Below are 7,500 nucleotides of genomic sequence, written 5' to 3'. Positions count from 1 at the left end.
CACAGCCTCCCCTGGGGAGGGGCCCGAGGGGCCGGGGGATCCGGGCCCGCGAGGGCCGGGGCAACGCAGCACACGCGCCGGGTGGGCTCCGAGGGGAAAACGCGAGAGGGAGGCGCCCGCCGCCGGGACCGACCGGGCCACCGGGAAAACTCTGCACGGGAATCCCACCGCCCAACGACCAAGGGCGGTCCCGCACCCACGCCCGGGACGCCGGCCGGCCCGACGGCCGACCCACCGACGCGCGCTCCACCACGGAAGCCACAGCCGCGCACGGCACCGCGGTGCCCCGACCGGCGGGGACCCGGATGGTCCAGCGCCAACCACCGACACCCGTTCCCCAGCCCCAACGCGAGGCAGGGAAGGCCGCCGGCGCCCAGAGCCTCCACAAACCGCTCTTCCTCTTCCCTCTGCCCATCCGAGTCCTGCCGGAGGGTCCGGGTACCCAGACGGCAACGTCCAGTCACTCGGGGGCACGCCACCGCGCGGACCGCGCGAGAGCGTCTCGCTCGGCTGGGGGCCGAGAGCACGCACACCCCGAAGCCGGGCTCCGCAGCACCACCGCCGGCTGCGGCACACACAGACACGGGAGCGGACAGCGTGTCGTCCCCCCCCCACGGGAAGCACGGCTCCCGCGGGGCAGAGCGGGGGATCGCGCGGGCATAGGTCGGGTCCAGGAAGCGAGACCATACCCGCGCACACGCCCGTCTTCTCCGACCGCGCACACACGGGCCCATCCGAGCCCCGACCACCGACACGACGCCCCGACGCCGGGACGCCGGCTCGGCCCGGCGGGACCCTCCCCCGACGGGGGGAGGCGCGGGCCGCGGTAGGCAAAGAGCGAGGGCGCTCGGCACCCCCCCACGTCTGGGGGGAATGACGGCGGAAGCCTCTCCCCGCCACAGGGCGGCGGGGAAGGGCAGGCTCTGCTACCGGTGGCTGACAGCGCAGGTAGAGGAGGGGCAGCAGCTGGGGGATCCGGTACCCCAAAGGCACCCTCTCGGATCGCTAGAGAAGGAGTATTCTCCGCCGAGGGGGCGCCGCCCCCCGACCTAGGCCGGCTGCCCCGCTTCTCCGGGCTCCCCCGACTCGAGTGGGGGGGGTCTGCCGTAGTGGTCCGGTGGCCGAGCCCCGCCGAAGCGAGACCGACCAGAAGCGTGAGCGTCCGCGGTCAGGTCCGTTGTGTGCTGGGTCCGCGGGAGGGCCCGCCGCCCCTCCGCAGCACCCGGCAGACGGCCCCCGCCCACCACGGCGGGTGACCGGCTTCCGCCCCCGCAACGGGAGAGGAGCGGAAACCCCGGACAGAGCGAGAGAGAGCCCCCAAGGGGGGGCCACCTCGTCTCCCAGAGCCCGGCACAACGACAACCCACCGCCGCCGCTCACGCGCCCGCGTGCGCGAGAGCCAGTTAATGCGAGGCACGCGGGCACGCGCCCGAGAAACGGAGGCCGCCCAACCGCCCACGACCCAAGCGGCGGGCCGCAAGGGGGCGAACGGCAAGGCGACTCCCGTGTGACAAACAACGACCGGCTCGACCCCCAGAGGGGAACACCACCGAACGAGGAGAGCCCAAAGAGGGCAGGACCGCGAAGCCAGGTGACGGGGAAACGGCACCACCGGCTCGGCCTCAGGCACCTGACAGGACGACCTGGAGCGCTCCAGGGGCACCACCGAGGGCCGGTTGAGGCACGGCAGCGCGCGCCACCGCCGGGCGGCCCCACCCCGCCGCGGGGAGGGGCCGGCTCGAGAGAACGGGAACCTGGGACGGTCCCGACAGAGCGAGGGTTGTCCACCGTGTCAGACGACCCCGAAAAGCCCACTCCCTGTGCACCAAGCAGGAGAGCGGCAAGAACGGGATCGGGCCGGGGTCCGCACCCCTGAACGCCCCGCCCCACCGCGAGGTGGGGGAGAAGCGAGAGGCCCGCTGGCAGAACGAGAAGAGCGGTCCCATTCACGTGGAATGTCCGTCCCTCGTCTGGCGCGGCTTAGGCCCGGCCCGGGAGAGCACACCAGCACCACATCGATCAGCAAGGAAAGGATGCGAGAAGCGAGCGGCCACCGGTCCCCCCGGACGAGGAGGGGACCGGACCCCGAAGGAGAGCGAGCAAAGGACAGCAACCCTCCGGAGAGGGGAGAGGCCCGTTTCAGCCTTTGCCCACCCTTCTGACCTCGGGGTGATTCCGGACCCCGACCGGACAACCCCCTCCAACGAGAGCGAGACTGCCTGACACGCAGCGGGCACGGGGGCCCGCGGGACTGGGGGAGGTCCGTTCACATCGGGGCCGCGGACGCCGGGCTGAACTCGGGCGCCTTAGGCCGGAGGTTGACAGCCACGGCTGGAACACTGCCCCCAGGTGCACGCGAGAGCCGGCGCACAGGGCCCAGGCGGGCGGCTCGAGCGGCGGGAGGCCAGGGAGGAAGTCCTCAAGACAGGCCCCGACCATCCCACACGCACCCGGGGGAACGACGGTCCCGATCCTCACGGCAGAGAGCCACCGAGAGAGAGCGTGTCAGCACACATCTCGCGGTCCAAACCGGTCCCGTCGCACGGGAAAAGGACCGATGTCGGAAACGGGACCGATCTGCATCTTGCCGCCGCACCTCTGGAACAGGGACCCGGCAACTGGCACCCAGGAGAGCCCCATCGCCCCGAGTCCCGGAGCTCCACGGGACAACTGGTCGACCCCGTGACTCGGCATGGTCGAAGCTGCGCCCGAAGCCACGCGACGACCCCACGGCGGCGGCGGCGGCGGCGGCGGCGGCGGCGGCGGCGGCCCGGAGGTCAAAGCCAGCTCGGGAAGGCTAAGGGGATAGATAGATTCAGAAGCCCAGAAACACCGCGGCGGGAAATCAAACAAAACTAAGTCCTCTTCCTTCTCGGGGCCGCGGACCAGGCGCCCCCACGGGCTCACGGCCGGAACCCGTCACCGTGCACCGATGCACCGCCCGCTGACCGGCCAAGGGCGGCACGCGTTCAGCCCGGCCATCGGCCCCGCTCCGAGACGCTGCGGACCGACCCTGGAGCTACGAGGCGCGGGCTCAAGCCGGCGCAGGGCCCTGTGCGCCCGGGCCGCCCCGTGCTCGGGCCGGCCATCGGCCCCTCTCCGAGCCGCTGAGGACCCCGGAGCTGGCTACGCGGCACCCGCCGGCCAAAGGTCGGGCCACACGCCCGGGCCGCCCCGCTCTCGCGCCGGCCACCGGCCCCGCTCCGAGCCGCTGCGCACCCTGGAGCTAGCTACGCGGCACCCGCCGGCCGAGGGACGGGCCACGCGCCCGGGCCGCCTCGCGCTCGGGCCGGCCATCGGCCCCTCTCCGAGCCGCTGAGGACCCCGGAGCTGGCTACGCGGCACCCGCCGGCCAAGGGTCGGGCCACACGCCCGGGCCGCCCCCCTCTCGCGCCGGCCACCGGCCCCGCTCCCGAGCCGCCGAGGACCCTGGAGCTAGCTAGCTACGCGGCACCCGCCGGCAGAGTGCTGGTCGACCCGCCCCGGCAGCCAGGCCCGGCGCCGGCACCCGCCGGCGAAGGCAACACAGCCTCCCTCAAGAGCCTGCAGTTCCAAGCTCCACCGCCGGTCCTCGCGGGCTGGCGCCTCGACAGCGGGACCAATGTCGACTCGGACGCCGACATCCTGGAACGCCGCCTCGGGCAGTGAAACCGAAACGCTGCCGTCACCCCAGAGGAGCTCCGGCGCCATATAAAAGCGGACGGCAGGTGGCGCCCGAGCAACCTCAGCGGGATCGCCATCCCCCACCCCGCTCCGAACTGCTGCGGACCCTAGAGCTACACGACACGGGCTCAAGCGGGCACAAGGACGGCCACGGGCAAGGGCGTCCACGGGCTCGGGCAGCCATAGACCCAACTCGCTCCGGGCCGCTGCCGGCCCCGGGGCTTAGCTCCGCGGCACCCGCCGGCCGAGGGCCGGGCCCCGCTCCGGGCCGCTGCCGACCACGGGCCTTAGCTCCGCGGCACCCGCCGGCCGAGCGCCGGGCCGCGCGCCCGGGCCGCCCCGCGCCCGGCCCGGCCCTCGGCCCCGCTCCGGGCCGCTGCCGGCCCCGGGGCTTAGCGCCGCGGCACCCGCCGGCCGAGGACCGGGCCACGCGCCCGGGCCGCCCCGCGCCCGGCCCGGCCCGGCCCTCGGCCCCGCTCCGGGCCGCTGCCAACCCCGGGGCTTAGCTCCGCGGCACCCGCCGGCCGAGGGCCGGGCCGCGCGCCCGGGCCGCCCCGCGCCTGGCCCGGCCCTCGGCCCCGCTCCGGGCCGCTGCCGGCCCCGGGGCTTAGCTCCGCGTCACCCGCCGGCCGAGCGCCGGGCCGCGCGCCCGGACCGCCCCGCGCCCGGCCCGGCCCGGCCCTCGGCCCCGCTCCGGGCCGCTGCCAACCCCGGGGCTTAGCTCCGCGGCACCCGCCGGCCGAGGGCCGGGCCGCGCGCCCGGGCCGCCCCGCGCCTGGCCCGGCCCTCGGCCCCGCTCCGGGCCGCTGCCAACCCCGGGGCTTAGCTCCGCGGCACCCGCCGGCCGAGGGCCGGGCCGCGCGCCCGGACCGCCCCGCGCCCGGCCCGGCCCGGCCCTCGGCCCCGCTCCGGGCCGCTGCCAACCCCGGGGCTTAGCTCCGCGGCACCCGCCGGCCGAGGGCCGGGCCGCGCGCCCGGGCCGCCCCGCGCCCGGCCCGGCCCGGCCCGGCCCGGCCCTCGGCCCCGCTCCGGGCCGCTTGCCGACCCTGGAGCTACGGCGCCACCCGCCGCCGGGGTGCTGGTCGACCCGCCCGGGCAGCCAGCCCCGGCGCCGGCACCCGGCTGCGAAGGCAACACGGCCTCCCTCAAGAACCTGCAGTTCCAATCTCCACCGTCGCTCCTCGCGAGGTGGCGCCTTGACAGCGGGCCCGAAGTCGACTCGGACGCCGACATCCTGGAACGCCGCCTCGGGCAGTGCGAGCGAATCGCTCCCGTCAGCCCAGAGGAGCTCCGGCGCCGTAGAAAAGCGGACGGCAGGTGGCGCCCGAGCAACCTCAGCGCGATCGATCGCCACCCCGCCCCGCGCGACTCCTGTGGAGGGAAACTAAATCCCACCGCCCCTCCCTCCCCTCGAGAAACAGGCAGGGCCGTTGGGGATGGAGAGGAGGACAATTCCCCCCCACCCCCACAAAAACTAAAACCACCCCCCACCACTCAGTGCGTGTGTTTGAGCGCGCGGGCCCGCCTGCCTGTTCTGTGTCTGTGTGCGTGCGTCCGTGTCCATCTCCGTCTCCCTCTCGGCCTCTGCGTGCCTGTTTGGGGTTCACAGCGGACTGGATGGACAAGGCACCCAGAGCTCAGAAGATCCACCCAATCCCGATGAACTTGACGAAAAGACCGGGGAGGACCCGTCCGTCTGTCAGGGGCCAACCTCCTTGGAGGAATAGGCGACGCAACCCGAGAGAGAGAGAGAGAGAGAGAGAGAGAGAGAGAGAGAGAGCGTTCCGGTTCGTTGTTCCCCGGCTCCCTCCCTGGGGACAACAAGAAGATGCGGCGGCGGTGGCGGTGGCGTGAGACATGAAGCGGCTCTAGGAAATCATCGGAGCTGGGTCCGCAGAAAGGAGCGGTTCGGGTTCGCCCCGGCGGAGTTTCGTGGAGATTTCCACCAAGGAACCGGCACCGTGGCCCTCTCGGGCGAACGGGCACCCTCGGGAACGAGCACACCCTCGTCGTGGCCACTCGCGAAGCTAAATGCAGGACGTTGTGCAGTGTGGCGCGGCGGCGGCGGCGGCGGCGGCGCCCACATCGAGAGAGCGCACGACCACCCGCTCGTTTCTCTTCACCATTTCCCGAATCGGTCACTGTGAAGCGGCGGTGTTGCGGGGGCGGGCGGGCGTGAGTGAGTGGGTGGGTGGGTGCGTGCGCGAGTGCGTGTTTCACGTGGCTTAATGCGTTTTAAAACGACCTCGAGATGGAGCCGTGACACCACGAACCTAAGGGACACGTGAGGCTGGGGACATAGCCGAGGGGTCCGGGTCCGGATGGCAGAAAAAAAAAAAATAGAACGGGAGTCAAGTCAGGCACCTGTGCCACACGTGAACTATGGGCAGCTTGCACCCCGTGACCCCGGTTGGAATCTCTGGAGATGGACACGGAGGGAAGACGGAGGGATGGGGAGGGACGGGGGGAGGGAAGAAAGTTTTGTCCGTTTGTCCCTGTACTTCACGGCGATTCATTCAAGACGTTTATAAAAAAAAAATACATATATATGTACACATATATATAATATACACGCATACATATGTACGTACGTACGTACGTGTGTACGTATGTATAAAAAGAAAAACAAGCAACCGTAAGCGAGCGAGCGAGCGAGCGAGCAAGCAAGCAAGCAAGCAAGCAAAAGCCAAGAAGGAAGCAAGCAAGCATGCAAGCGAGCCAGCCAGCAAAAAGAGTACGTACGAGTCCGTGGATAGACGCGCAGCGCGTCTCATGCTAAGTGAAATGAGTCAGAAAGAGAGGGACAGCCGGAGAAGGGACTGCACTCGTGGGTGGAGGGTCCAACCACATCCCATGAGGCTCGCACCTAAGGAGAGCAGATACACGGCCGGCCGGCACGAGAAGATTGCTCCCTAGCTGGAAGCCTGCCTCATGAGCCAAGGGGAGAAGGCAGCTGGAAGAGAGAAGGGAAGTTTCTCTTGACAGGGGTGCCTGTCAAGAGGTGGCACGTTCGCCCTGGAGGGAGGGGCGGAGGAGTTGAAGCCGGCAAGGCAGGCGGGCCCCCCCCCCCCCCCCCCCCCCCCCCCCCCGCTGCGGCGGCGGCTTGAGTGGCAGGGAAACGCCCTGCCGCTTTGCTAGCGCTCCAGCCTCCAAATCCCCGCAAACCCTCCAAATCCTTTTCGTGTCCCTATTCCCTCCCTCACGGCCGTGAATAGGGAATAGGGACACGAAAAGGATTTGGAGAATTCGCTGCTGGTCCGAATGATGTCCGTTTCAGCCTGGTGGAGCCAGTATGGAGACTTCTCAGTCCGTGGAAAGGCGAGCTGCTTGGCCTGAGTATGGCTGGCCTTGGGTGGCTGTGGACCCAGGTTCGGTCCCTGGCACTCCAAGGGGTCATGGAAATCACTCATTCAGCAAGAAAGAGTACGTATTTATTTAAATAAATAACGAATACGACCACGACCACGACCATCCTGTTGTTCGTCGCTTGCCTGGAGCAGGCCCCACCCTGAGATTTTGAAACAGTGCCCTATTCAAGGCTGTTTCAGGCTTAGGAGAATGAGACTACAAAAAATAATGACTACATTTAAAAAAAAAAAAAACAAGTGAGTTCATGTCAATAAGCAAGCCAGTCAAGCCAGCAGAGCAAGCCAGCAAGCAAGCAAGCAAGGAAGCAAGCAAGCGAGCAAGCAAGCAAGCAAGCAAGCAAGCTAGCCGACAAGCAAGCAGGCAACAAGCAAGCGAGCGACAGAGTCCACCCTGACCACCGACAGAACCAAATAGAGGAGCAAGCAGGGCCTGGATAGGGGCGGTGGAGAATGAGACCCATCCTTATGA

The sequence above is a fragment of the Sorex fumeus genome, unplaced genomic scaffold, assembly GCF_029834395.1.
Source record: "Sorex fumeus unplaced genomic scaffold, SorFum_2.1 ptg000347l, whole genome shotgun sequence".
NCBI lineage: Eukaryota > Metazoa > Chordata > Mammalia > Eulipotyphla > Soricidae > Sorex > Sorex fumeus.
The sequence above is the reverse complement of the archived record's forward strand: the minus strand, read 5'-3'. Positions refer to the sequence as shown.